The sequence below is a fragment of the Mesoplodon densirostris genome, chromosome 7 (assembly GCF_025265405.1).
Source record: "Mesoplodon densirostris isolate mMesDen1 chromosome 7, mMesDen1 primary haplotype, whole genome shotgun sequence".
Lineage (NCBI taxonomy): Eukaryota > Metazoa > Chordata > Mammalia > Artiodactyla > Ziphiidae > Mesoplodon > Mesoplodon densirostris.
In genome coordinates, this window is record NC_082667.1 from 100997224 (window position 1) to 101011732 (window position 14509).

At 36.0% G+C, this 14509-nt stretch overlaps 1 protein-coding gene across 1 annotated transcript in view; it reads right to left on the bottom strand.

Annotated features, from left to right (window-relative positions):
- SLC35F2 (solute carrier family 35 member F2) overlaps positions 1–14509 on the bottom strand; it is a 121831-nt gene that overhangs the window by 13934 nt on the left and 93388 nt on the right. The window lies entirely within an intron of this gene.

Genomic DNA, 14509 nt, shown 5'->3' on the forward strand with positions numbered 1-14509 from the left:
GAAAGTCCGGAGATAAACCCACGCACATATGGTCACCTTATCTTTGATAAAGGAGTCAAGAATCTACAGTGTAGAAAAGACAGCCTCTTCAATAAGTGGTGCTGGGAAAACTGGACAGCTACATGTAAAAGAATGAAATTAGAACACTCCCTAACACCATACACAAAAATAAACTCAAAATGGGTTAAAGACCTAAATGTAAGGCCAGACACTATAAAACTCTTAGAGGAAAACATAGGTAGAACACTCTGTGACATAAATTACAGCAAGATCCTTTTGACCCACCTCCTAGAGAAATGGAAATGAAAACATAAATAAACAAATGGGGGGCTTCCCTGGTGGCACAGTGGTTGAGAGTCTGCCTGCCGATGCAGGGGACACGGGTTTGTGCCCCGGTCCGGGAAGATCCCACATGCAGCGGAGCAGCTGGGCCCGTGAGTCATGGCCGCTGAGCCTGCACGTCCAGAGCCTGTGCTCCACAACGGGAGAGGCCACAACAGTGAGAGGCCCGTGTACCGCAAAAACAAAAAAGAAAGAAAGAAAAAAAAACAAAACAAATGGGACCTAATGAAACTGAAAAGTTTTTGCACAGCAAAGGAAACCATAAACAAGACGAAAAGACAGCCCTCACAATGGGAGACAATATTTGCAAATGAAGCAACTGACAAAGGATTAATCTCCAAAATAAACAAGCAACTCATACAGCTCAATATCAAAAAAACAAACAACCCAATCCAAAATGAGCAGAAGACTTAAATAGACATTTTTCCAAAGAAGATATACAGATTGCCAACAGACACATGAAAGAATGCTAAACATCATTAATCATTAGAGAAATGTAAGTCAAAATTACAATGAGATATCATCTCACACCAGTCAGAATGGCCATCGTCAAAAAATCTAAAAAAAAAAAAATCTAGAAACAATAAATGCTGGAGACGGTGTGGAGAAAAGGGAACACTCTTGCACTGTTGGTGGGAATGTAAATTGGTACAGCCACTATGGAGAACAATATGGAAGTTCCATAAAAATCTAAAAATAGAACTACCATATGGCCCAGCAATCCCACTACTGGGCATATACCCTGAGAAAACCATAATTCAAAAAGTGTCATGTACCAAAATGTCCATTGCACCTCTATTTACAATAGCCAGGACATGGAAGCAACCTAAGTGTCCGTCAACAGATGAATGGATAAAGAAGATGTAACACATACATACAATGGAATATTAGCCATAAAAAGAAACAAAATTGAGTTATTTGTAGTGAGGTGGATGGACCTAGAGTCTGTCATACAGGATGAAGTAAGTCAGAAAGAGAAAGACAAATACCATATGCTAACACATATATATGGAGTCTAAGAAAAAAAAAAAAAAGGTCATGAAGTACCTAGGGCTAAGACAGGAATAAAGACACAGACCTACTAGAGAATGGACTTGAGGATATGGGGAGGGGGAACAGCAAGCTGTGACAAAGTGAGAGAGTGGCATGGACATATATACACTACCAAACATAAAATAGATAGCTATGCAGCCACATAGCACAGGGAGATCAGCTCGGTGCTTTGTGACCACCTAGAGGGGTGGGATAGGGAGGGTGGGAGGGAGGGAGAAGCAAGAGGGAAGAGATATGGGAACATATGTATATGTATAACTGATTCACTTTGTTATAAAGCAGAAACTAACACAACATTGTAAAGCAATTATACTCCAATAAAGATGTTTAAAAAAAAAAGAATGAAATTAGAACACTCCCTAACACCATACACAAAAATAAACTCAAAATGGGTTAAAGACCTAAATGTAAGGCCAGACACTATAAAACTCTTAGAGGAAAACTTAGGCAGAACATTCTATGACATAAATCACAGCAAGATCCCTTTGACCCACCTCCTAGAGAAATGGAAATAAAAACAAAATTAAACAAATGGACCTAATGAAACTTAAAAGCTTTTGCACAGCAAAGTAAACCATAAACAAGATGAAAAGACAGCCCTCAGAATGGGAAAAAATACTTGCAAATGAAGCAACTGACAAAGGATTAATCTCCAAAACACAAGCAACTCATGCAGCTCAATATCAAAAAAACAAACAACCCAATCCAAAATGGGCAGAAGATCTAAATAGACATTTTTCCAAAGAAGATATACAGATTGCCAACAGACACATGAAAGAATGCTCAACATCATTAATCATTAGAGAAATGCAAATCAAAACTACGAGATATCATCTCACACCAGTCAGAATGGCCATCATCAAAAAATCTACAAACAATAAATGCTGGACAGGGTGTGGAGAAAAGGGAACCTTCCTGTACTGTTGGTGGGAATGTAAGTTGATACAGCCACTATGGAGAACAGTATGGAAGTTCCTTAAAAATCTAAAAATAGAACTACCATATGGCCCAGCCATCCCACTACTGGGCATATACCCTGAGAAAACCATAATTCAAAAATAGTCATGTACCAAAATGTCCATTGCACCTCTATTTACAATAGCCAGGACATGGAAGCAACCTAAGTGTCCATCGACAGATGAATGGGTAAAGAAGATGTGGCACATATATACAATGGAATATTACTCAGCCATAAAAAGAAACGAAATTGAGTTATTTGTAGTGAGGTGGATGGACCTAGAGTCTGTCATACAGAGTGAAGTAAGTCAGAAAGAGAAAAACCAATACTGTATGCTAACACATATATATGGAATCTAAAAAAAAAATTTTTTTTAAGTTCTGATGAACGTAGAGGCAGGACAGGAATAAAGATGCAAAGGTAGAGAACAGACCTGAGGACACAGGGAGGGGGAAGGGTTAGCTGGGATGAAGTGAGAGAGTGACATGGACTTATATATACTACCAAATGTAAAATAGATAGCTAGTGGGAAGCAGCCACATAGCACAGGGAGATCAGCTCGATGCTTTGTGACCACCTAGAGGGGTGGGAGAGGAAGCGTGGGAGGGATGCACAAGAGGGATGGGATATGGGGATATATGTACACATATAGCTGATTCACTTTGTTTTACAGCAGAAACAAACACAACATTGTAAAGCAATTATATTCCAATAAAGATGTTGGAAAAAAATGTTTAAAAAAATGCTGTAATTTTTCACCAACTTACATGAGAGACCATAGTGATGTTTACAAGACGTGTAGTAAGTTGAACTACTGAGGATTTCTTGATCTAAGAATAGTATATTCTAAGCTTCCTACCACTGACCAAGTCTGATGGTTGTTTATTAGGTTGGCACATGAAATGCTTTAAAGGGATGATTTTCTCCACCGTTGAAGTTGAGGAAGAGATGACGTAATTTGTTGTAGATTTCTTTGGAGAAAACTTAAAAATTTAGAAATGTAAAAATAATTTAAGTGTTCCTACCACACAAAAGTAACAAATCTTAATATCTTTTGTTACTCAGTTAGGTTATTTGGACACCCACTTGGGCCCTGTCCCAACCAAGGCCCCTGCCTTGGCAGGGAAAATTCTTTTTCTGTTTGGGTCCAGGCAGCCAAAAACTGAAGCTGAGATGAAAGCAGCACAAGCTTTGTTCAATGGTCAGAGAATGGAGAAGTGGGAACTTAGTTCACAAATCAACTTCACACTAAGGGGATGATTAAGGCAAGAAAGGGAGGCATATGCATTGGTTTTCTGGGAATACGTGGGTTTCTACCTGGACCTGGAGTTCCACCTCTTTTCTGCCCTTATATGGCCCTTTGGAATCTGGGTCAGAAGCCAGTCAAACCATCATGGTGTGGACAGGCTGAGATCTTAATCTGATTGCTTGGGGAGTCAACATCATCAACCTTTTAGTTACAGATGCTCTGCAGTTTACATGCTTGTGGTCAGCATACAGTTAATTTCTTCCACCTGGTGGGGGTTTCAGTATCTGCAAAGCAGCTCAAAGGAGATGGCTCAGGATATTATCTATAGCCCTTGAGGAGGAACTAAAGGTCCTTGACTTTGTTTAATGGCTAAACTATTGTTATTTTGTTTTGCTTGACTGTTTTCCTTTATTTCTGTATTTTCTCATTTGTCTGCTTAAATGTATTTTTTGTAACTTGGAGGCTGTGAGCCACAACTACTGAAGCCCGCATGCCTAGAGCCTGTGCTCTGCAATGAGAGAAGCCACTGCAATGAGAAGCCCGCACACCACAACAAAGAATAGGCCCCACTCACCACAAGTAGAGAAAGCCCATGTGCAGCAATGAAGACCCAAGGCAGCCAAAAATAAATAAATAAATTTAGATTAAAAAAACAGCTTCTATGATTTTGGTGTATAATCCTAGTTTTGTAATTAACCTTTTTAGATTTAGCATCCCAATTACGCTAGCTTGAATAAGTAGGTTTCCCTCTTTCTTCTCTGAAACAGTTTGTGTAAAATAGATATCTTTCTTCTTGTTAAGTTTGCAACAACTGGTCCATTAAACTCTATAGACCTGGTGAAATTTTTGGAGTGTCAGGTGAAATATCTGACTACTGATTTCATGATTTTTCATGGTTATAGATCCTACTTAATATGCTTTCTATTTCTTCTTAAGTCAATTCTGGCAATTTATTATATTAATAGAAAATTGTCCATAATCTGTTTATAATTTTATTAGTACCACTTATCATTGTATTCTCCTAGATTTTTTCAATTTCTCTCTGATCTATTGTTATGCACCCCCCATTTAGAAGTTTTTTTTAAAAAAGTAGAAGAAATAATATAACAAACCTTAAGTTTTAACAGTTATATTTTGCCAGTCTTGCTTTATTTATCATTATCCTCCTCACTTTTCCCTTATTTTCTCTCCTTTTTCTTTCCTTATTTCTTCTAGAATATTTTAATGGAAGTCCTGGAAATTGTGATCATTTCATATGCATGTTTAATTGATAACACTGGGTTTTTTTTTTCAAAGCCACCACATCATTATCATACCTAACAAAGTTAAAATTAATTCCTGAATTTTTTCTTGTTTCTGGTTGAATTATTGTCATCGTTTCTAGGTCTTTTTGTTCCTAGTGTTATTTAGTTTTGCTTTTTTCCCCCTTCTTAATGCATTTTGCTGTTTTATTACTCTGTTTGTTATTTAATTAAATTCTCATTTAACATTTACTATTTACTTTCTTCTATTTTTCTTTTGATTTATTCCTTGTCCTGTTTCTAGCTTCTTTATTTAAATGCCTAAGAATTTTTTCTTTCCCTTTCTTGTTTTAAAATATATGACTTGAGCCTATAAATCTCCTAAATTCTAATTCAGCTGCTCTCTATATGTTTCAGCATGATAGAACTTTTGGAATCAGTCAGTTTTAAAGATTTTTCTTTTTCATTAGGGAAGATTTATATTTCTTTATTTTCAACATTTCTATGTAATTTTGTTTTATATGTGTCTCTCTAAATTGCATATAGCTAAAATTTAAAAATTTGAGTGTATATCTTTGAATAAATTGGTTCAAATTATATTTATGAGATTATTCTGAAATATTTATAACATTTTATATTTTTCACATTTTCCCTTACTTTTTTTTCCTTTCCTGACTGTTTTCATAAAGTTGTTCTGTTTTTGTTTTCCTTCTTCCCTCTATTGACTTGGAAATTCTATCATCTATTTCTGTTCTTTGAAAGATTAACCCAATAATCTAAATACATATTTAAACATACATTTTCTATTAAAACCTAAACTTACTCAACATCTCTATCTTCCTTCTAAATAAAAAAAAAAACATTACATCCTTTCATTCCCTCTGATATCCTCTAATATCCATGTAATTATTGTTTAGTTCTCTGTCAATGGTATTGTTATTATTGTGATTATTATTATTTATACAACCAATGCTTACTTAGATTTATCAAGATATTTTCCAGATCTATTGACACAACCAGGATTCTTGCATCACATTTCTTCCTTCTAGGTTCCCTTTTCTTTTTGCTGAAATTCATCTTTCAATAATTCTTTCAATAAGAGTCAATTTCAACATTGAATTTTTTCAATAACAATTCTTTTCAATAATATCAATAGTAAGATTTCTTAGTCCTCAAATAGCTAAAAATATGCTTTCTTTAGGCTTCCCTCTTAAATGATCATTTTTCTGAGTATCAAATTTTATGTTTACGTTTATTTTCTCTCAGTACTCTGAAGCAATAATTGCATTGTTGTCTGGCTTCTATTGCTATGGCTGAGGAGTGGGCTATTGATCTGGTTGATATATCCTGCAGGTAATCTGAAATCTTCCATATTTCTCAACTTCTTTGTCATTTTTCACATCTCATTGTCTTTGCATCCTGGGAAATTTCTTTTGTTCTATCTTCCAATTCATAAACTCTCTCTTTGGTTCTTTAAAAATTACTATTTAACCCATCCATTATATTTTTAAGTTTTGTGGCTATATTTTATTCCCAAGATTTCCAATAAGTTCATTTTCATATATGACTCTTCTGCTTTCATTAACTCCTTAATCTTGTTTTATGGATGATAATTTTACCTTTCAGGGATTATTGTTTGGGGAGTAGGGGATGGGTGGGTGGTTTTTTGACAGTTTTAAACTTTAAGGCCCTTCCAGATTATTTTGTTAGCTCTCTTTCTTTGGTTGTGAATTTTCTTATTTATAGATTCTATTGACTACTTTTTATGACACCAAGTGTCCTTGTGTTTTTTTTTGTTTGAGAGATCATCTTCAGTGCAGGGTTTCTCCTATATTTGGCCTGCATGTAGGGCAGAGTCATCCTTACTTCACCAGTTGTCTGGCCTCAAAACAAGTCACGTACTGCAGTCTTGCCTTGGGATTCCCACTTATTCAGGTGATCCAGTTATAGCCACTATATATAGTACAAGCTCGAGTTCCAGTCTCACACAGAAAACTGTTTCAACTACCAGGCTTGGACAGAAGTAAGTTTCAGATGGGTAAGTAAGTGTATTCCCTTTGTCTTTCAACACAGAACACAAGTGATATTTGAGAGCAAAGAAAATAACACTTGTCCCCCATAATGAAGAAGAAAACTTTATCTCCATCATCATCATGACTGAGGCATATTTATATCTTGTTCTTATGAAGACATTGGAGTCCTCATACTCTTTCTGATCCCAGCCTCCTGATAACTACATACCTTCAGGCTCTGATTACCTTTGTAGTTTCCCTCTCTGCCTTTGTCCATCATGGTTGTTTCAGTTATCTTTGAAAGTGATTATATATATATATATATATATATATATATATATATATATATAATTTAATATTTTATCTCTCATTCCTATATATTTAGAACAGAAAATGGAGATTTCTGCATGTACTCATTCTGTCATACTGACCCAGAAATTTTGTTTCTATTTTTTAAATTATTACTAAATTGAACAACAAAAGCTAAAAATTTAAGGGCTTGAACTTGACTCTCTGACCCTGAGTTGGGAGGAGTAGTTGAATCATTTTTTTCAGTTCTCTCATTATGCTTTATATCATTACATGGACAACTATGATAATAACTGTCATGATAGCAACATCTATTTTCAAAGTATTCAGCTTCTTTAAAGCACTTGAGATTCACCATTCTTGGAGGAATAAATAGAGTTTGTGTTATTATCTCCATTTTTCAAATGAGAAAAATTAACTGAGCCACACAGCTAGTTAAATGGTCAACCCAGGATGGAGTCATACCTTTTATATATGAAAGCAATATTTAAGGTCATTCCAAGATATATATTCCATATCAAGTACTCATTTCACTAGATAAATGATTTCCAAACATTTAGAAAATATTTACTGACAAAATGCATACTGACAAAATGTTTTAATACCTTTAAACGAATCCACACTATATTAAATACTATAGCATCAACAAATATTTGAAAAATAGTTGTAAATGTTATGCATTCACTCCATAGGCTGTGCTTGGTATGAATAAGAATTCACAAACATTGGTGGTAACTGCACAGTACCCAGGATTTGATCCAGTCCATGCCATTCATGGAACATCCTCATTCCCTTAAATTTTCATCAATAATATTATAATACATAATGAAACTCTATCTGAACTTCTCGAAGAGTTAGAAGAGTCCTGATATAATATGATAATGATGGAATGCCAGATGGATCATTCAATGGGAATATAGATATAGATATAGATATATTTCCTACTGACCTTCTTATAATTCCTAGAAAATAATAAAAACAAAGTAAAACTAAGATAAAAAGAAAAAAAAAATTAGACAAGAAAGGAGATAATACAAAATATTCAATCTACCATGACTTTTCTAAAGCTGATAAATCTTCAACTGTACTAATTATTAAAGGACGTTAGAGAAATTTCTCTTTTCAATGAAGCCTGCCCTTGAACTTATCACAGAAAGGAAGATCTTGCTGATAAAGGCCAGTACTTCCTTTCATGAGTATATAATATAGTTATATGGTCTGGCTGTCATATTTTTTTAACTACTTATAGAATAAATCTTCACAAGCAGTTTGGTTGCAGCAAAATATAATTACTAGCCAGAACTATTTCCACACAAACTTTTAATGAAATGCATAACTCTCTTCTCTCTTTAAGAATAAAACAGAGGTAAAATATTTTTATTATTCATTATGACTAGCATTATTTTATTTAAATAAAATTAACTTTTCTGATTATAAAAGTAATACATGCATATTGTGGAAAAAGAGAAATGATAGGAGGAAAAAATTAAGTAGAATATAGCAACATTGGAACTTACCTGGTAGCACAGTTGTTAAGAATCTGCCTGCCAATGCAGGGGACATGGGTTCGAGCCCTGGTCCGGGAAGATCTCACATGTTGCAGAGCAACTAGGCCTGTGCACCACAACTACTGAGCCCGCATGCCACAACTACTGAAGCCCGTGTGCCTCAAGCCCATGCTCTGCAACAAGAGAAGCCACTGTAATGAGAAGCCTGCACACTGCAAAGAAGAGTAACCCCCACTCTCTGCAACTAGAAGAAAACCTATGTGCAGCAACAAAGACCCAACATGGCCGTAAATAAATAAATAAATAAATAAATAAATAAATAAATTTATTTTTAAAAAAGAAAATAGCAACATTAACCACTCTCAATATTTTGTTTTTCATAACTGAGAGCATAATATCACATACTCAGAACAAATGAACAGAGGCATGTTACAGGAGAAGATCTGAATAAGCAGTAGTCATCTGTGGAGTCTCTGTGGAGGGGTTGATTGGGAGGGGATTTTTTATTTCTTGCTTTAATCATTTATAAACAATTTTTATGTTTTACTAAGAAAAAAAATTAAATTCAGTAATAAAACCATATTGTGAGGACTAAATGGAAAAAAGTCTATTCTCTTTATATATAACCTTATTTATAACATTCTGATATTCTTATATTTTCTGTCCTAAATTCACATAGAATTGTAGAAGCTATGAGTTGAGAGACTATTGTATCTAATCTTCTTTCTATAGATGAGGAAAATAAGGTAAAGTGAAGTTAAATAACTTGACAGCTAGGTCATATCTCTAATCCCTTTGACCTGCATGTTACAGGTTAATATTAATTTACTTTGAATAGTTTAAATGCATGTGCATTTTACTGATCCACTTTGACTAGTCTGGGTATGGCATAAGCAGTATTCTCAGTCGTTAAGAGCTTTTCCCAGCAGGCTAATCCAAAGTAATTCCCCCTTGTTATTCTCTTTCATAGCGTTCTGTTCTTTCCCTTTATAGCACTTACTACAAATTTAATTCTATATTTACTTGTGCTTATTTATTGTTTTTCTCCCCTACCAAACTCTAAACTCCTCAAAGACTAGCCTTACCATTCATTCTATTTTCCATAATAAACCTAGTGCCTAACACAGAATCTGGTATGTAATGGGTGTTCAATAACATAGAATCAGAAGGTCATGAAGTCATTTACTGTGGTTTCTCTTTGTTGACTGTCTTTTCATGAGCACCCAAGTTACCTTCAAGTTAATGAGTGCTTGTTAAGTTCTAGAATTTAGATAATGTAAGAAGCATATCATATATGTATATGTACTTTAATCTCATAAATTAGTTATATTATTATTTCTATCATACAGATGAAAAAGACTGAGGCTGAGAGAAGTTAGGTAAATGTCAAAAGGTCAAAAACCAAGCAAGTAACAGACACAGGTTCAATCTCAGGTTTGATTCCAGGGTGTAAGTTCTAAACCCTTATGTTACCTGCTTACTAATTTCCTGCCTTCAGTTGATGTTCAAGATACAGTAATAGAAATAGCATATCTTTACCTCAATTTAAAATTTTTCTGGGCTTCTGGGTTAAGACAGAAAGATTGAACATATGCATATAATTTTGCTCCCTCTCAAAACCCTAATAAAATGAAAGTAGAGAGATTTGTTTAAGCCATAAAGCCATAAGGACCATGAGAATAAAGGAGGAGAGAGAAGCAAGTAAATTTTGGAAGATGTACTGCAAAAGGATGGCTGTAACTGATTTAGCAAAACTAAGAAAACTGAATCCTAAACTGGTAGTAGGGAAAGCCAAGAGTCAGTCTGATTTATACTGTACAGATTGGTGAGAGTGGGGATGAAGAGAGGGGTGGCTGAAATAAAGATAACTAGTTCAGAGATTTTCAAGAAATTGCTAGGTCCCAAGATCCCTCCCTCCCCCTAACCTTGACACAGCCAACAACTGTTCTTCCCTCACCTGAGCGGACTGCAGTTTCATTCCCTGGAGAGAGTCTCTGGACTGGGAAACCTTGGGCACAATTAAAAACAGAAGTATCCTACTGAAAGTGTGGATTTAAATAAACATACATCTGGATGGTGAACCTATCTCCCACCCCAGCCCTCTTCCCCTCCTCAGGTTCCAGAAGAGTGGAACCTTCACATGAAGCTCTGGGCAAAAGATTGGAAGAGCCTTCTCTGAGGAATCTGAGCAGCCCAAGGGGAAAGGATACTGACATAGGAATTCCCCCAGTGAAAGGTCCCTAACAGTTCACCTTACATAGAAGTGCACAGTCAACAAACTTCAGTCATGTACTCAGAGAGTCTTAGCAGTTTTTAGTCCTGCATATTTAAAGATTATCAGAAAATGTGGAAGTTAAAGTCCAATACAAACAGAAGAAACGCAATCTGAAGGAAACAGAAATTGTACTGGGAGAAGAAAATATTCAAAGAAGAAGAAATTGGATTGGTTTCCATCTTCTCATCAGCAATATTGGAAGATAGGTTTCCAATTACTTCAAAATTCTGAAGAAAAACTATATACAACTCAGAATTCTATCCCCAGTCAACTATCAATCAAGTGAAAAGGTAAAATAAAGATGTTTTCAGGTGAATTCTCTGGTGGTCCAGTCGTTAGGACTCCGCGCTTTCACTGCTGAGGGCCCAGGTTCAATCCCTGGTTGGGGAACTAAGATCCCACAAGCTGCCTGGTGCTGCCAAAAAAAAAAAAAGGAAAGAAACGTTTTCAGACATGCTCGGTTTCAAGCAATTTACCTCCCATAAATTCAGCCCCAGATAATGTACTCCACCAAAATGAGGGGGTTATCCATAAAAAAAAGACATGGGATCCAAAAAAACAGGAGAGGCTAAGGAAATACCAAGATAGTCATGAATGGACAGCTCAAAGTGACACCTGTGTACCTGGAATGAAGGAAAATCAGTTCACCCTGGAGTGTGTCAGATGGCCATGAGAGATGCCTTCAGGAAAATGCAAACCACTAGGAAACCTGATGCATTTGAACATCTTCAAAGGAGTTTTAGAGAATCAAAGTTTGGGGTTTAATAAATAGTAAGTTTTAGAAAAGCAAGCAAACAAAAAAATGACAAGTTTTATCCCCAAGAAAAATTTCAATATTGTGCAGAAAATGAAAAGTAGTCAAAGTTTATTACATGGCTCAACTATGAATGACATTCTCATAACCCTAGTGTACTGAATATTGAGCTAAATAAAATTAAAATATAACTCTTTTGGGACATGGGGGGAGGATTAGTGAAGAGAAGTAAGTTCTTTCTACCACAGTAAGAAGTCAATATAATGCTTAAGATTTGAAAACTCAAGGAATAATACAAATACATTATTTTAAAATATGTAAGTAAACAAAATGAATCAGCAAAAGGGGAAGATCATTGCCTCCAGGGGAAGAACTGGGGTGCAGGACTGCTGTTGTGTGTTGTAGAGCTTTTAGTCACTCTACACTATTGCATATACAACTTAAAAAACTAAAATCAACAAAGCATTTTTAACTGTAGATAAAGGTTTTTAAATAGTAAAATTGATTCATGACCTACCTCCACCACCTCGCTTTCCCTCTCAAATTATGAACCTTATGGCTGCCCAAACAGTCAATCACCTGGAGAAGAGGGCTTGTCTATATCAAGTTGAATTACTCTGGTAAATTAGTACAAACCTTTTTGACAATAAAGAAGATAATTTCCTTTCTAGCTCTCTGTATAAATAGGTCCAAACCTTGCTGCAAATGGAAATTCCAGTTTCATCATGAAAAACCTCCTTAATGGTTTATCTGTCACCCCATGTAACCCTGTATTTCTTTTTACTGATTGTTTCCATAAAAGCTCTGTGTAATGGTGTGCTTTGATTTATGAAACTTCTTCTAGCCTTTATTTCATTTACATTTTTTCTTACTTTATTATTCTATTTGGCAGATGCTTGTGTTAATATCTCACCCATGCAAGGGTGTTCATCCAAAGATAGTCCTCAGTCAGACTGTGGCCTGAGACAGATGGTGAGGCCCAATGGTGCCTTGGAGAAGTCAGATTACATTTCCAGGGTGTTCTCATGTAACAGCTTTGATCAAAACATTGAGAAATATAAACCCTCACGCCCTCCTCAGCACAAAAACAGCCAAGACCTTGTTGTCTTGGATCAAAGAAAAGCAATTTCCCTGTAGATGTCATATGCAGTAAATACCTACATTTGCATGAGAGCTGCAGAGACACAGGATGGCATGGGTCAGACAGAAAGGAGACCTCTGTAGGGGGTGGGAAAGGATTCCACGGGGGCATGTTTTCCGATGTGCCTGTTATACCCTTCATATGTACAAGAGTGCTTGGCACATAGTAAGGGCTCAACAAATACTTGTTGAATAAATATGCTGATGCTCTGTCTGGCATGTCCTTTGCTTTTTCAGATTGACACATTCCTGCTCATCCTTAACATCCAGTTTACCTATCTCTTGTACAACTTTCTTTGACCCAATCAAACTCTTTTCTCTATATGCATTTGCATTTTGAACAGATTTCTGTTGCTTGTTCTTATAACGCAGAACTGCAGTTATTTGATTGCCTGTCTATCCCCCCTACAAGACTTCTAATTCCTTGAGAGCTTAAAGCTTTGTCTCTATGCTGCCTAGCATGGTGCCTGAATATTTATTTATTAATTCATTCAACAGAATTGGAGTTCCCACTATGTTCCAGGCACTAGAATGGGCTCTGGGGATAAAGCAGTGAACAAGACATGGACCTTCCATGCCCCCAGGCTTACATTCTATTAATGGTTGAAGACAATTCGTATCAGGGTGATAAGTGCAATGATGAAGGTCATGAGTGTGTTATGGGAGAACACGGGAAGGGATCATGCTCAAAATTTGGGAGATCAGGAAAAGACTACAAGAGGAAGCTTCCCAGAAAAACAAAGAATACCTGAGGAATAAATAGAAGTTAGCTAGGAAGGGTGGAAATCAATGCTTCAGGAAGTATAGCAAGTTTGGGGGATGGAAGGAGAAGGGAACAGAGAAAAATAAGAAAGGAGAGAGAAAGGAAGAAACAGATGAAAGAAATGAAAGGAGGAATGGAGGAAGTGATGAAGGGAGAAAGGAAGGGATACCGTATTATCTCATTTGCTTTGTAATATTTTTTGTTCCAACGGTGGTCACCTGCTACCCTTCTCATTTGGGGGATCTGTCTTTATCCCCCAGTCACAGAATAACAGGCTAGTTTAGATGGGAAAAGGGCTTTCAATACCTAGTTCTATCCCTCTTATTCTACAAATATGAAAACTGAGACCTATAGAAGTTAGTAATAGCAATGTTCTGCTTTTATCTCTTATCTTACAAAGCATTTTCACCCCTATCCAGTTTGAGCCCAATAGCCCTGTGAAGCAGCATCATTCTTTTTACATATCAGGAAACTGAGGTTCAAGTGGAATTAGTGGTACAGCTGAAAGCAAAGTCTCCTGGTGTTCATTCCGTCACACCTCACTTCCTCTACCAAAGTCAAACTGTCAGGAACAGAGACAGCAGTAGACTTGACTCCTTATCCAAAACTCCTTCCAGAAGGCAAAAGTGTCCTGACACCTGATGTGGACTGACCGCTGCTAATTATCACAGCATGTCCCAATTACAAGAACACTTGTGCTGAGTGACTCATTCCCCCATAGCCATGGGGACACTGGAATGATAGGGGTTTACTTGCTATACTCACAGAGGTATGTACAAGGATGTTCACTGAATAATTCTGTGCCCTCAAAATTTTTAAAAAGCAAATTTCAGAATATTATATACTATGCTAACATTTTTATAAATTAAAATAATTACATAATATTGAGTACATATGTATAAGCA